Raw genomic sequence first — 16,131 nt, 5'->3', positions numbered from 1 at the left:
AAACTTAGATTCTTAATATAGGGTAACTTAGATGATGAGGGTCTATCAGACTTCTGTCCATCATGATAAGTACAAAATTCAATACAGAATGGTTGGACTTTTAGCTAATTATTTACAGAAGTCCAATAGCACTGTCAATTGTATTTTAAAATAGAACGGTTCTGTGGGTGCTTGTCTGGGATAAAAGTCAATTCTACAACCACAAACAGCATTGATATAATTTAGCTTGGTATGTCTGTCCCCCTGGTTAAAAGCAATGAGTCACCTCTTACAGCGTTGTGGATACTTGTTCTTGCTAATGAAGACACCATGCCTTACCAAGGTTTGAATCAACCAGTGTCCAAAGGTGTTCAATCCATGGTTAACAGTTTGTTTTCTCCTCATTCATCACCTTGAAGAATAACCAAAAATGAGGTTAGGACTGTTTCATCTAACCTTGACGTGACAAGGGCAGCACTAACAATTTATCTCCTTAAGGAGCTGAACCACTAATCATTTAGAATTTCCCATATATCAAGCTATCTCAAAGACAAAAAAAATCTCAGAGTTTTTATATTCATTGCCAAGTAACACTTTTAAAAAGAGAGCTTTACCTGGCTGAATTAGCCATCCCGTTGGTGGAAAAGCTGGATAGTCTAAATAAAGGAGTTTAAATTCCTCATAGTAGCTTTTCCTTATTAAAGAGGCATATTCTCTTCAGTTTCTCTATAAAAGAAGCTAATCTCAGACCCACTGAAATCTTTCACAGCTTTTAAGATACAGTAAATTGCCACTGGAATTAATATGTAACAAATCTTTAAGATAGGAAACACAAAGTCAACAGAATGTATAGCTTGGATTTTTCTCCGCATTTAGAGGTTCCTTTGTATGAGAATACCAGGTATTCTTTTCATGATCATCTGTTACTAGGTATTTGATGGACATTTTCCTTAAATTATTATGGTCATGATACATTTATGAGAGTGAAAAAACAGAACATAACAGATCAGTCATCAATCTGACCAACTTTTTACGCCAACCTCAACCCCCTACTCTTCCACTCTTCCCACAGATATGCTAACACTTTCTTCCAGACGAGACAGGAAGGCCGTTCCTGAAACATTCTGAAAGGCTACTTCCCACCTCTGCCTCCGAAATCCTTCACAAGATCCATTTTTACCATATGACAGAAGAAATTGGCCAACATTTAACAGCAGCAATGAATCTGGGACAGGTGCTGAAGGGTCACTAGTGAAACAATATTTGTTTGTTTATGTAATTAATGAAAAACAAAAGTTAAAAATGGTAACTATATACTATGTATACAGGGATTGTATTAGAAGTGGGGCTGATAGCACCATTTAATACAGGTGTGAGCAACCTTCAGCACACAGCCCATCAGGGTAATCCGCAGGCGGGCTGCAAGACATTTTGTTTACATTGACCGTCCTCAGGCACGCCTCTCCCCCGCAGCTCCCAGTGGCTGCGGTTCACTGTTCCAGCCATTGGGAGCTGCAGTAAGCAGTAGCCAGCACACCCCTGCGGCCCACACCGCTTCCCACAGCTCCCATTGGCCAGGAACAGCAAACCACAGCCACTGAGAGCTGCGGGGGCCGTGTTGCGGATGGTCCACGTAAACAAAACGTCTCACGGCCCACCAGTGGATTAACCTGATGGGCCGTGTGCTGAAGGTTGCCGACCCCGACCTAATATGAAAGTTGGCCAACGCTTCCCATTATAAGACCTGTTTCCATATGCTTATAACTTTACCAAACTTTTATTGTTTGAACTCAAATTTTCTAAGCCAGGTGTCTCCCTCAGGCTCATTTTTAATTTGTTTTTTTGCAGGGTGGGAGGGATGGGGATAGGGGAGAATTTCAGCCAAAACAATTCAGCCATTTCCAAAAACAAGGCTAAGGAAAATAACGTTTTTCAGAGTTAAAAAAAACTTGTAACCTTTTCTTTAGAAAGCTCTAGTGCTCCTGTGCTTTGGAACAGGGACTTGAAATTTAGCAGGAGGGTGGCCTCTGTGTCAGGAATGTGCACTTTGCTGTCCCCAAAAATCCAACCATATTTGGCCAAGTTATAAGCTGATGAAAAATTGCAATTCAGACATGCCTGATAGAGACTTGCGAGAGTTTAATAGCTAAATTCTCTGAAGATTCTATCCTCACTTAGCATGCTCAAGCCTCTCACAGCTCTAGTGCAGGCCCAACACCATCCCCACAGAGTGAATACTGGGGAGTTGGGGAGACTGGGACTGGTTTGAGACTAGTACTTACTAGGCAGAGAAACTGGGACTGAGGTGAGGAGCCAGTGGTGCAATAGAGACAGGGACAAGTTGGAAGGGCTGGGCTGGTGCAGCTTTGCTACCACCACTACCTCTTGCTGTCAGTGCATTGCTGTGTCCTTGGTCTGGTCAGATCCTGGTCCAGTTTCACGGCACCACAACCACCTAACACAGCTATTAGTAATCACTCCGTTAGAACTTCCTGCATATGGGATCACCTTTGCTTCTCTCTCTCTCTCACCACACTGCCTTTAGCCACAACACCATGCTCTGAGGTTTCACCACCTAGTGATTTCATTAGGGGGTGGGGAATCTCACTGCAGCTGCTCTCTGTGTGCGGTCTTTCACCACAACACTGTCTCCACATCAGATCTAACGCTCAGTTCATAGACCAGCTTTATCAGCGAGTCAGTTCCAGTAGAAACTGAGAAGAGACTAGGACCCTCAATTGAATCATGTTAGCTGTGTCTTTAAACTCTGGAGTTGACATGTCACAACCGTCTCCCTCTTCTGCCCTGCTCCCCCATTTCACTTGCATTTGGATCACTACCCCATACTTAATTAATGAGGTTTATGTTATGGTGACCCCTCCATTAGGGTATATGAAGTACAGTTCTGTTGATCTTTAGTCATAATAAGGATAACAACATTTCATTATCCCTGCGTCCATGACTTAAGTCAATTTTAATCCAAAACAGCCAAAATTGACCACCTGGACAAAGTAGGTGTATCTATCCAAATAAGGTCTGCTCATGAGTGCTCAAAAGATGGAAGGCGAGAATCCATTCAAACTACTGGCTTACAAACATACAAAAAAAACCCTAGGACGTTACATACAAAAAGAGCATTATTAAGGTTGTGAAGTCAAGAACTCAAAAGTTAGGAAATACCCGAAAAAAAGGTTCCCCGTGAAACCTTAATTCATCCCTCTTGTGTGTATGCATTATGATGCAGTCTTTAATTACATCATCACATCCTATGTTTTCCACAGGACCCCTGCCTCATTCACTGCATATTAGGATGAGGATTAATGATCAGCCTTTCAATATTTTGTTTTCTCCTCATCTTTCAGTGTTACTGTTCACAATTTAAACCCTGCTCTGAAGACAGAATTCATAATTTCCCCATAGCCTTTTTTATGGAATCCATCATACAACTGTGGCTCCAGGAGGAAGCCACAGTTTGCTCTCAACTGGTGCATGTGTGTAGGATTTCCATCTTGTCCTCAATGCCAGGAGGGCTTTCTTAGGGGAAGGTAAATGGGTTGCACTCTAAGACAGTGGTTCTCAACCAGGTGTACGTGTACCCCTGTGGGTACGCCAAGGTCTTCCAGGGGGTACATCAAGTCATCTAGATATTTGCCTAGCTTTACAACAGGCTACATAAAAAGCACGAGCAAACTAAAATTTTATACAATGACTTGTTGATACTGCTCTATATATTATACACTGAAATGTAAGTACAATCTTTATGTTCCAATTGATTTATTTTATAATTTTATTGTAACAATGAGAAATTAAACCATATTTCAATAATAGTGTGCTGACACTTTTGTATTTTTATGTCTAATTTTGTAAGCAAGTAGTTTTTAAGTGAGGTGAAATTTGGGGTACACAAGACAAATCAGACTCCAGAAAGGGATATAGTAATCTGGAAAGGTTGAGAGCCACTGCTCTAAGAAGTATCAGTGTACCTGTAGCTTGGTTAAGGGAGCATGGGTTACTGTGTAGTCATGCTGGTGTGGGAGATCCCCCAACTACCAGGATCTTTATGAAGTGGCATGCCCTGATTCTAGTAGAGAGGAAGCTAAAGAGCTCTTCTGGGCTCAGCCAGCACTAACCAGGCACACCTGTAAGGCTTGCTCTGCCTGGAAGTGGGGGAGCTTAAAAAGAGAAAGCCTGTCTCAGGAAGGGGTGGTGAACAGGAAGAAGACCACTGTACCTCAACTGATCACAGACTGATCACCGAAGAGGAAGACAGTCATAGGCCTCACCACCCATTTCGGCTTCCATGGAACTGCTGCAACTTTCCAGCAGCTTATGAATAGGATACTTAGCCCACACCATCAGTATGCTGCATCCTACATAGATGACATTGTCATCTGCAGTCCTACTTGGGAAGATCATCTGCAGCACTTAAAGGCAGTGTTAAAGGCCCTCAAAGATGGAGGGCTTATGGCCAATCCGGCAAAATGTAGACTAGCTGTGACTGAAGTCACCTATTTCGGGTACTGCATAGGCAGTGGCCTCAGGAAACCAGTGGTCCACAAGTTACAGGCCCTAGCATCATGCCCAATTCCCCAGATGAAGAGTCAAGTGAGGCATTTTCTCAGCATAGCAGGGTATTACTGAAGGTTTATCCCCAGTTTTGCCTCAATCGCAGCCCCTCCCCTTCAAAGGCGTCATACAAGGTAACAACTTCAAAAAAGATCTGATGGGATGAGAAATGTGGGAAACCTTTAGTGAACTGAAAGCATGACTGTGCCTGACGCCCATGCTCTTCAGCCCCTATTTTGCCTGTGAGTTCATACTTCACGCTAATGCCTCAGAAGTCTGATTCGGTGCCATGTTCTCACAAAACTTCATAGGAGAAAAACATCCAATTCTGTACCTGAGTAGGAAGCTATTCCCTAGAGAAAAGGCCTACTCAGTTATTGAAATGGAGGCACTAGTGAGCAAGTGGGCCATCAATTCCCTTGATCACAGATCATGCTCCCCTACACTGGATCCATACCCTGAAAGACATGAACCTATGTATAATGTGATGGTGCCTTGCACTAACAGCCCTATTGTTTCAGAGTGCAACACCGGGTGGGAAAGGACCATACTACTGCCAATTTCTTTTCATGGGAAATCGGAGATGGAGACAACCTGCCCCAGGACTGCCTTGCCAACTTGAGGGTTGGGGTTTGTGAAGGGGCACACCCTGACTCTTGTATAGAGCGGGCGAATGAGCTCTTCTGGGCTCAGCCAGCATTAACCAAGCTTACTTGTAAGGTATGCTCTGCCCGGAGGGGAAAAGCTTAAAAAGCTTAAAAAGGAACAGCTTAGAACAGGAAGAAGACTGCTGACCACAGAGAGAGATCAGCCGAGAGAGAGACAATTGCAGGCCTCACCACCCCTGAGACTGCATAGATGAGGTATAAAGTGGGGTGACCCAGGAGGAGAGGGCTAGAGGCAGACCCTAATTAAAGACACTATGCCAGCTCATAAGACAAGTCCCAAAGGGGTAACCCTAAAAAGACTGCCTACAAGACAGACCACTTTGCCTTTCTTTTCTTCTACTCTGATTCCCCCCGCCCTCCCCTCAATGGAAAGAGAGAGAAAAGGACTTTTTTTCCTTTGGCTTGGAGAACGCCTTGTGTGTGACAAACAGATGAAGGACACAGTAAACAACTTGAATCATGGTCTGGTGGGGACTCAGGAGTCCCCCAACACTCCCACAATCCTAAGCCTCCCAGTGAAGCCTCCACCATTTTAATTCTTAACATCAAGGGCTATAAAATGAACCTCCACAGGTACACTACCACCTTTGGGCAGGATAATACTCCATAATCTTCCTGCAGGAGACTAACTCTGATCTGGCTGCAGAAGCCAGATGGTGGCTGGAGTAGGGGGGCCAAGGTGTAGTTCAGCCACATCATGATCACCACCCCATCCAATGACTCAGTGTTCCCCCTAAACCTATGGGCCGAGGTGCTGGAGGTTGCCAAGGTCTGACAAATTGCCAGCTGAACTTTTTGGTCCAGGTGGAGGGGCTGATCATCAACTTCATTAACATCTATGGCCCGATACCAGGCCCCCAGTCAGTGGCAGTGTTCGTCCTGTGCAGCCCCCCCCCCCCACCCAAAGGTCAATTCCAAAGACCGTACCAGTGTTGCCAGTGTATCTGAAACACTTCTGAGTGGCGAATCCCAGGGAAGCAGGGGATTGCTCACCAAAGAGCCCATCCTGTCCCCTGGCTGTGCCCAGCTCCTGCTCCCAGCCAAGGGCTCCACCATACAGGTGACCCCACTACTCAACTCCAGCTCCATCTCTGGGTATACCCTACCCTGGGCTCCTAGCAGCTCCAAACCAGCCCAAGGCTGCAGGGCCCCTGAGATGACCTGCCTCTGAGCACCTTCCCACCCACCCCCCAACCCAGGCCCAGCACCTGTCAGCTTAGAGTTTGCTCTGCAGGAGAGAAAATGGGCCACTTGGCAGGAGAGCACATGGGTCAGAGGCTATGAAGCTACTGCAAGGACCTTCCATTTTGCCCTCTGGGGCTTCAGCTGTTCCTTCCTGCTCCCTGCTGAGGGGTCCTGTGACACGGTGTGCTGGCCCCGCACTGGAGAAGGGTTCAGGCAGCGCTCTTAGCGGCAGAAGCTATGCCTTTCCTCAACCCTGTTGGGCATGGACCAGCCTAGTTCAGTCTGGGCTGACTGCCCAGGAGGGAAGGATGCAACTTGCTAGCTGAGGAGCAGCCGGGTACCTGAACCGAGGGAGTAGGAGATGCTGGGGCCCAGACAGGCACCCACAGATGCCCTAGAGAGACTACAATTGCCATCTGAGGCACCCCCAAAGCACAGTAGGAAGCAATCCAGGGAGGGACTAGCCAGTGTCCCGGCAGCCGGCAGCAAGTTGCGGGTGGATTCCACGCTGGCTTCGTGGTGAACCCCACTGCCACTACCAGGGCCCTGGGCTAGGCCCCAATGGAGCAGGGAGGGCCCAGGTCTCCCTAACTAGCACCCCCCCTTTTTTGGGGGGGTGACCCACCAAACCCCCCTTCTATTGACTCTGGCCATTGGACTGTGCTTCCCTGCAGACAAGGGGAGTTCTATTGACTCTGGCCATTGGACTACACAGCCCTGTGGCTAAGTGCAACCATATTGACTTAACCGCAGTGCTACCTCACCCTTACCCCTCCCCCAGGGTGATGGGGGAGGGGTTACTGGCCCCACAACAGGTCTGCTGTAAATGCAGCTCCACTACCCAACTCCAGCTGGCACCTGGCAGCTCAGGTCTTTGAGCTCCCTTGTTGCCAGGCATCCCCTTTCCCTCCCAGCCACAGAGGATCATCTGAGCCAGCGAGGGCGGAGAGAGGCACTCAGAGGCAGGTCAGGCTAGAAACACTGCAGCTGGGTCTGGGCGGGGAAGTTGCCAGAGCTGCCGAGATCCCAGGGTGGAGCTGGGTAACACAGCCGTCCTTACAGTGGAGCTCCCAGCAGGGAGCAGGCCAAACAGAAGACCAAGCAGAAGTCCTTCACAGGTCAAATCTGCATTTCAGGGGTCCCCCGCACTGCCCCTTGGGATTGCTTGTGTTGCAAGTGCCTAACATTTCCACTGTGTCACAACCAGGATGTTGGTGGTCTGACCTAGCAGTCGGAACAGGTTTTGGGAGTCAGGCAGGGTCAGATGCCCTGGAGGTCAGAGTCCGAGGCAGTCCAGAGGGCAAACCAAGAGTTAGGCATCAGGAGGCAGGCAAGGTAATGTTTCTCAGACAGATATTCCTAAATATACATTTGTTGCTTTTGTCTGAATCCCTCAAGTTTGTATGTATCATATAGGGATGGTTTAGTCAGTCTGAAATAGTTAGACTTCCTGAAACCACAATATGACAAGTATATAAATCTCATTGAAACTGATGCAGTTTAGGCCTTGCTTACACTTATGGACTGATTCTCCTTCACACTAAGGCCTCATCACACCATCTGGCAACATAAAGGGACATTGAAGTGGATATAAATTACACGCTCATGTGATGTAAAGAGGCCTTGGTGTCAGTGAGAGTCAAGATCTGGATTTTTTTAAACTACTAGTTTAGTTGTCCTGGTGCAACCCCCTAACATAGATGTACTTTACACCAGTGCAATGCAGTTTGTACTGGTGCAGCTTAGAGCTTGTGCAGACAAGGCCTTGGAATAGTTCAGCAATATTATTTAATATGAAATATACAGCAAGAGGGAAAACTGCTACTAATCGATTACTTATTTGTAAAAATAATGAGGAAACTATAACATACTTTCTTGTTTTAATGAATAGTCATGTCATTCATTCCTTACTACTTATCTTGTTCAGTAATAAACTGATAATAGTTTACTAAAAAATTAAAACAGAAAACTTCTTAATTAAGGATTTCAGATGAAAAATTGAAAATATCAAAGAGACTGGAGAATGAAAGAGGAGTAGTGAGTACTGATCAATCAGTTGTTTGTGCAGCACTTTGAAGATGTGACACTGTAAAAGTGCTAATTATTATAGAGAATATAATTAGTTATGTAGTAGTTGCACAGCCAACCATTTTGTACCAACCAGTAGATGTCACACCACTTTGTTAATAGCAGAAGTAGCATGTTGGGGTAATATGTTGCCAACGACCTGCACTTACTGCCACCATTCATCTACTGTGAAATATTCTCCTGTTCTACTGTGAAATATTCTACTGTGAAATATTCAGGGTACAGGAGCTTTTCCTGAACACAAGGTAAAGTTTTGGAAGATGAATTAGCATGTATTGAGTTCCCGTATGTGTTGATATCAGTACTGGAAATCAAACATAACAGTCAACATACAACACAGCTCAGAATTTGTATTATTCAATGTAGCAAGGTGAATACAAGTAGTATTACATATGAAAATTATTTTAAGTTGTTAGGACTTCATTTTTCCTAGCTATTCACTAAATACATTTACACTGACAAATATAAATGTAGTCATCTTGGATGGAAAACGTATCGACTTCAATTTAACTATATTCTGTCATACCCCACTATCACTATGTAGTTTAAAACCATTTTTCATGGAACTCATTCATTCATAGTGTGTTTGCAGTGTATTATAATATTCACATTGCTCAGCCTTCTTTTAAACCGGCCTTCAACAAGAATTACACTGCTTTAAAGTGTTATTTTTGGAATGTTCTAATCATTAGCTATATCTGTTGCAAAAATATATGACAGTATATGGCACCTTCTACTCACAATGCTCAGCTGAGATGATCATGTAAACATTTATGCATTCATATTTAAATTATAAAGTAAATTTAATTACAGTATGTCAGATGGTATTTTTAAAGTAATAGATGATCTATTATTACAAAGTAATAAATGTCTATATACAAAATTTACAAAATTGCCTGAATTATTAAAAGTCTAATTTAGAAAATGAAACAGTAAATTTTAATAAGGGATTGCTGATATTATAACCACATGAAGTATATGAAAAGATCTAGCATAGCTTCAGTATATACTCAGTACCCATTCACAACCCCGTGCAAACACAATATAAAATAGAGGCTATCTTAGGTTACAATGTTATGAAATATTGCTATATCCTGGAATATCATTGGGCCAAGTTCAGAGGTAATGTAAGATACACATCAGTTAATCAGTGTGAATAAATTTTCAAATTGATGTAATACGTATATGGAGGATGGCAGGGGGTTAATTTGTTGTTCTGTCCTGCCCTATCCCCACCTCCTCGCATAATGTAATCTTACAGCAAAAAGGAAGTAGAGCCAGAACCACGTGCCTTGCCAACTCTTTGTGGACAATGAGTAAGGCTAAGATTTTGTCATGGATATTTTTTAATAAAAGTCACAGACAGGTCATGGCCAATAATGAAAAATTCATGGAAGCCCATGACTATCCCTGACTTTTATTAAAAATATCATCACAAAGTGGGGAGCCTGGGCATCTGCCAGTGGGCTGGGAGTTCCAAGGCCCCCATCACCCGTGGGGGCTAGAAACTCCAGGGTCTCCCTCCACTGGCGACTCCATGCAGCGGGGGTCCCCCAGCCACCTGTGGTGGCCAGGAGCTGTGGGCAGTCCACCTGCTGCCCACAGCTGGCCTGGAGCTGCAGGGGTACCCCACAGTGCCCTGCCTCTGCAGACAGCAGAGGACCCTGTAGCTCCCAGCCAGCGCTGGCTGAAGTCATGGATTCAGTGACCTCCGTGACTAAATAACAGCCTTAATCTTGAGCACATGCTCCACAGGCCACAGATTAGAACCCAATAAATGAAAAAAAAAATCCTCCCAATGACAATTTACTTTATTCTACATACAGTGCTAATTTCTTACATCTTTTGACTGCAAAAGAATGGATAGATGTCCCTGTACTCATCTTGGCAAATGATCATATTATCCCACTCAAGCCCCAAGAAAAGGTTTTCCTCAGTTTGACTCATTCTCAAGTTGCCATAACCGAACAGTCCACATAGTACAGTAAAAGTATTACAATAGGGTTGAGTGTAGTGGGGAGTTACAGTAGAGATGTTTTCCATAGGGCAGGCTTGCAAAGGAAGTAGATTTTTTTTAAGAGACTTTTCACTTGCAGTTTATGCCTCTTCTTCCCATGGCTGGTTTTGTGCAGTGACCTCAACTAGCAAACCACTGGGTGGGCGAGAAAAATCTATTCAGCAATCTTGTCGATTTATTATGAACTCTGGTGTGGGGACTTTCTTTTATTGTGTGTATGTACAGTATCTAATACAATGGGGTTCTGATTTCAGGCAGGACTTCTGGGCAGTAATGTAATACAAATAATTGAAGTAAGCATATGGTCTGAATGAACTCTCTGCTGCCATCAATTGAGGAACTGAAAGAAAAGACCTCATGAATAGAACGTATTTGTCTTGACATATATGCTCTGCCAAGGTGACCAATTCTGGCTGTTTTGGGTTAAAATTCACTTAAGTCTTGGATACAGGCATCATGAAATGTTGTTATCCTTACTGTATGACTAAAGGGCAACAGAACTGTACTTAATAGGTCCTAATTGAGTGGCCACCATAACATTAGTCTAACTTGCTAAGCATGGGGCAGTGATCCAAATCCAAGTGAAAGCCAAAGGAGGTGGGAGACAAGAGTTTATATCTGGTGGGTAGGGTTGGATGGTAGCGGCTGGCAAAGCAGCAGTGGTAATAGTGGCACAGGTTTCACTTCCCTGAGAAGCTGAAGATGAACCCATCTGATGTTCCCCTGGACTCTGGGACTTGTCTGACCTCCAACAACAAACCATTAGTGATATTCAGCAGAGAGAAAGGGGGCAAGATGTACTGAAGAGACATTTGTCTGTTGGACTTGCATACTGCCAGATGGAAAACCGGGGCAAAGGACACTGCCTAACATACGGTGGGGGAGAGTATGGGGTGGGGCTACTTATTGTTTGCATACTTTTGCATTATTGTTTCTGTTTTCCCAAATTAATGTTGTGCTCCCTTTTCCCTTAATAAAAGTTTTCTTTTTGTTATGCACAGACTCAGTGCTTACTAGCAGGGACATACTGCCTATTAGAGGTGCTCAGGGGAGGTATTCAGTTTTTGCAGGTTTCTGGGTTGGGGCTAGAGCAGGGTCTCTTTTGTAATTTTAAGAGAACCCCTCGATATTGAACCCAGCCCTTACTGCTGCCAACACCATCTGGCAGAAAGGTTACATTAACAATAATTAGTGTGGATATATTTCTGGGTTCCTCCATTGTAAAATGGAAAACAGTGTTGCTACACAACTCGGGTGCTATCAGTCTATTGGTGAGACAATGAGTTGGCCCCTCATCTCACCTTCCATAAGGTGGGACTAGTATTCAGCAAGAAAGCCAGTTGTTCTCTCCTAGCTGGCTACATCCACTCTCAATGTAAAATGTTTAATTACTAGTTGATCTGGATTAATAGTTGTCACTAACTGAGGAAAGAGGGACTGTGAGATGTTAGTGAGTGAGCAAACAAAACGAATTAACATCTTTCAGCAGGCGGTACTAGCTCCAGGCATCCTTACCTATAACCAGAAAAACACTGATCACCACTTCTCTAATTTCAGGATAACCCAAGCCCAGAATCGTGAATACATTTTGGACATGAGGCCCAAACCCCAGACTGGTCAGATGGTAGCTATAGAAAAAACAATTCTTTCCAGAAAACAAACTGCTACTGAATGAGTGGACATATCATTGATGTGTCAAAACATCCCTGTCCTGGCACTTGGTCAACCAGTTAAGTAGCCCCTGAGTGCTCAGACCAGGCAGATCAGTGATTTTACTGCTCTTCCCTGGGGTTAGTTTTAAAGCATATAAAGTTGTTCTCCACACACACAAAAATCCAATGTGTTTCTTAAATCTGCCCAAACTCTTACCTGAAATGGTCATGTTCTGCTCTCCACCCCGTACTCCCCACCAAAACAAGAGAAAATCACGCTAAAAGATAAAATGGAACAGAACTCACTTGAAGCTCAGTGTAGATTCTGACCAATGTCCACATTAGCAAAGGAAACAGGAGTTCATGGCTTACCTGTAATCCAGACATCTACTCCTCATGCCTGCCTTCTTCCATTCTGTGAGTAACAAAGCTTCTCACTGCATAAGAGTGAACAGTAACTGTTATTTATTTATGAATTAGACTGACATGGTGTTTTACAGAGTAAGACATGTTCCCTGCCTTGAAGCATTTATAAAAGAAAGAGTGAAATGCCACCAAGTAAACTGTAATGGAGAAAGGAAACAAATTGTGTCACCAAAGCCACCACAAAGCTCTGGTTTTGGTCCTCCAGTATCAGCCAAATACACATGCCAATCTTCTCCTGGAAGAAGAGAAATGTATTATTTATTGCATCAGCCACATTCCATTTTCTCTGACCGATGGAATAACCTATCATATATCTGATCATTCATTTACCAAGGTCTCTGTGAAGCCAACAACATCTGCCTCAACCTTATCCTGAAGGTACTAGCAATATACCTATTAATAACAGATCCATGAACTCTGAAACAAATGTACTGTAATAAGCACTGCAGAACAAACATGCATAACAGATGCACAGCCTCTGGGGACTTAGACATGTGATGATAGTCAATATGTACAACATAAGGCCTATCTTTCCTCCCCTCCCCCCCATTTCTCCCACCAAAAAAATCACTATTTTGTTCTTGAGATTAATGGTCTACACTGTATCATAACCAGAATGGGAAATAATTAAACAAGTATATCCCATGTTGCTCATAGGATCACACATGTAGTGATTTCCATTTGTAGCATACTCAGGAAAGACTGACTAGATTGCAGGTCACAGAGGGATAAATTCACTCACCACTAGATAACTCCTCTGATGTCACAGGAGCTACACCAGGGATGGATTTTGTCCAGAATGTTTAAAATACGTGCTTTTGAAATCATGTGTCCTTTAAAAAAATAAAACAAATACATTAAGAGTGGTGTGATCAAAATTACTTGATAGCTGATTATATCTCATGAATTTACATTATCATTAACAGAAATAATCGCAGACAACTAACAACATTTAGGTGATTAACTATATTGCAAAGAAAAATAAAACATTCCACTAATTGCATGCACAATACAGCATGTATTGGATTTCAGTAATTTGGGGTTGTTTTTCTTATTTGCAATTCTTGTGATAAGATACACACATTTTTCATTAGTTATAAGGTCCTTAAAATGCAACATTTGATGAAATACCCCTGCACAACTTTAGCAGGTTTTCTATTAGGAGAATCAAAGATATCAGTGTACTCATCAGGCTTGGAAAAATGAAGATTAAATGCTTGTTTTTTGTGGATGAGTTAGGCTCATGGATTATGAACCAAGAGTATTAAAACCTTATGACAAAGAAAATCAAACAAGTCTCAAACCCTTCCTGAATTGTGTAGAATTATGGAAGTATGCATTATAAAAATTAAGATATCAGCATGCCCCTCAGCCTATTTCTGTAAAGCTCAGCATTTAATCACTTATTTTGATAGTGCTTTACCAGCAGAAAACAGTGTAGACTCTCTTCTGTTCAGATTCTTATACCAGTGTCATCACTGTAGTATCTGAGCACCTCCCAGGAGCGAATTGAACAACGACTAACATCTGACAAGCGTGGTTCATCCTTTCTTACCTTCTATACCTGTCCGCACCCCAGGAAAAATTGTATGAGGTGTTTGTTTTTTTAATTTCCATTTTTTAAAATAGCTCCATATATTATATTTACACTATGCTCTGTGTACCTGCACCCTCACTTTACAGATACAAACACCCAGATATCACCTGGGTATGTATCACCTCATCAAGAATTTTAAATAGTTAATATCTTCATGGTCCAGGGATGTCCTAACGTCTGCATAGGTTGTGAATGGGCTGAGTGCCTACCCTACCCCCAGTACTACACATGCTGTATTAATGTCCAAAGCACACGCACAAGCCTGGTCTCCACCTGGGTTTTTCCTTTACTCTTACTTGAACGACTAACACATTTTAGCCTGAGCTTCCTCAGAAGCTGGATACTTCTAGGGTTATTCTTTACAAACCCTGCTCTCACACCTCTTACCCTCTCTCTTGTCTTGTACTCTCCACCTTTTATCATCCTGAGTTAGAGCTAATGAGACCCACCTGATCTGGCTGCCAAACAAACAGAAAAGACCCTGCACCTCTGTGGAGGGTTCTAGAACCTGACATCCTGTCACAGACCACAATGTGTTTTGGGTGGCAATTCTAATACTCATGAGCACACAGGTACCTAGGTCCCCACTGCATGAGATGGGGCAGAGGAAATGGGAGCCAGATGGGCTTCATAGTGAGGCCTAGCTAGATCTCCTCCCTCTGGAACAGGATCTGGACCCCTTCTTTCTCAGCATTAAAAGGGAGACAAAATTAAACCCATGAAGTCTACAAAACCACCATAAAATGACAGGCGAACTCAAGAAAGAAAAACAGGAACCCAATAAAATATTAAATTTTAAAGAAAATAGAGTAATAGTAACAAACCCTCTATCTCCTTACCTCTTCAGGCACTGCCACCCAAAGATAGCTTTCCTCATTGCAACAGACTCTGGGCTTCCAGGCACAGATTCCATGTGGCACAAGCTTGGGGTGAAGTGGGTGACGCTGCACCATAGCACTTGCAATTTTAATGTGAAGTTACCTCTCTGTTCCTTGTGTAGGACAGAGACATTCACAGCGTCCATCAGAACAAAGCAGAAGTGTGAACTAATGCAAACAATAATTAGTTCTTGTGCAATCTTTTCATCCTTGGATCTCAAAGCCCTATACAAAGGGAGGGAAGTGTCACTATTCCTTTCCTACCAATGGAAAAAACTGTAGGAACAGAGAGGTAAAGAAACATGCTCAAGATCATAGAGAGGCTAGTATCAGAGCCAAGAACAGAATCCAGATCTATTAATTCCCAGTCCAGTGTCCTAGCCTAGACTAAGGTGGTCTGCCTATATAACAAATATTGTATATTGTAGATCCCATATACTGCTGCAGGAAACTCTACTGAAAATTTTGGGATAGATGCAACAACCTACAGAGCCTGAAAAGCTTTCAGGAAAGATAGTGTGTGAATACAGTGCATTGGATGCACCCAACACAAGATGGATAGCTTGGGCCATTACATTGGAATCTTGGCTCTGTCCATCATAGCAGTGCCAGCTGAAATATAGCAATTCTTTGGTGTAGCCAGGGCTTATCTGTCCAGTGATTTTTGAAAGTCACCCAAGTCCTTGCTCAGTTCCTTAGATATTAATACATTCCAATCAGATACCATACCACATCACCTACAGGTGTCAGCAAAGTTCTATTATTCTCAGCAAAGTCCCATTATCTCCATGACTATAATAAAGAAAGGCAGAACGGAGCTAGACTTTTTAAATTAGATTAAAGGAAGGAGACTAGGGGAAATGAACTTCATTTCTATTCTTATTGCCTTGTTTTCTAATGTACACATCTTCCAAGTTTGATACACAAATGCAATCCCATTAACAAAGTAACTTAATTAGCTTCAACTATAGCAAAGAAACAATTAAATATGTGTGCAGTGAAACATCTTGTTATATACATTTCAGTTTCAAATTTAACACAAAGGAGTTCCTCCCTTGAGTCTCAACTACGTCAA

General features: G+C 43.1%; 1 long non-coding RNA gene across 1 annotated transcript; it reads right to left on the bottom strand.

Annotated features, from left to right (window-relative positions):
- Positions 1 to 334: 334 nt before the first annotated feature.
- Positions 335 to 15,139, bottom strand: LOC141983930 (uncharacterized). The gene is made up of 5 exons (XR_012638581.1): positions 15,018 to 15,139; positions 13,324 to 13,414; positions 12,528 to 12,592; positions 12,373 to 12,433; positions 335 to 391 (listed from the first exon to the last, which is right to left on the bottom strand). It is a non-coding gene; the product is annotated as an uncharacterized LOC141983930 (long non-coding RNA).
- Between the last annotated feature and the right edge of the window lie 992 nt (positions 15,140 to 16,131).

This window comes from Natator depressus, chromosome 3 (genome assembly GCF_965152275.1).
Source record: "Natator depressus isolate rNatDep1 chromosome 3, rNatDep2.hap1, whole genome shotgun sequence".
Taxonomy (NCBI): domain Eukaryota; kingdom Metazoa; phylum Chordata; order Testudines; family Cheloniidae; genus Natator; species Natator depressus.
The sequence above is the reverse complement of the archived record's forward strand: the minus strand, read 5'-3'. Positions and strand labels throughout refer to the sequence as shown.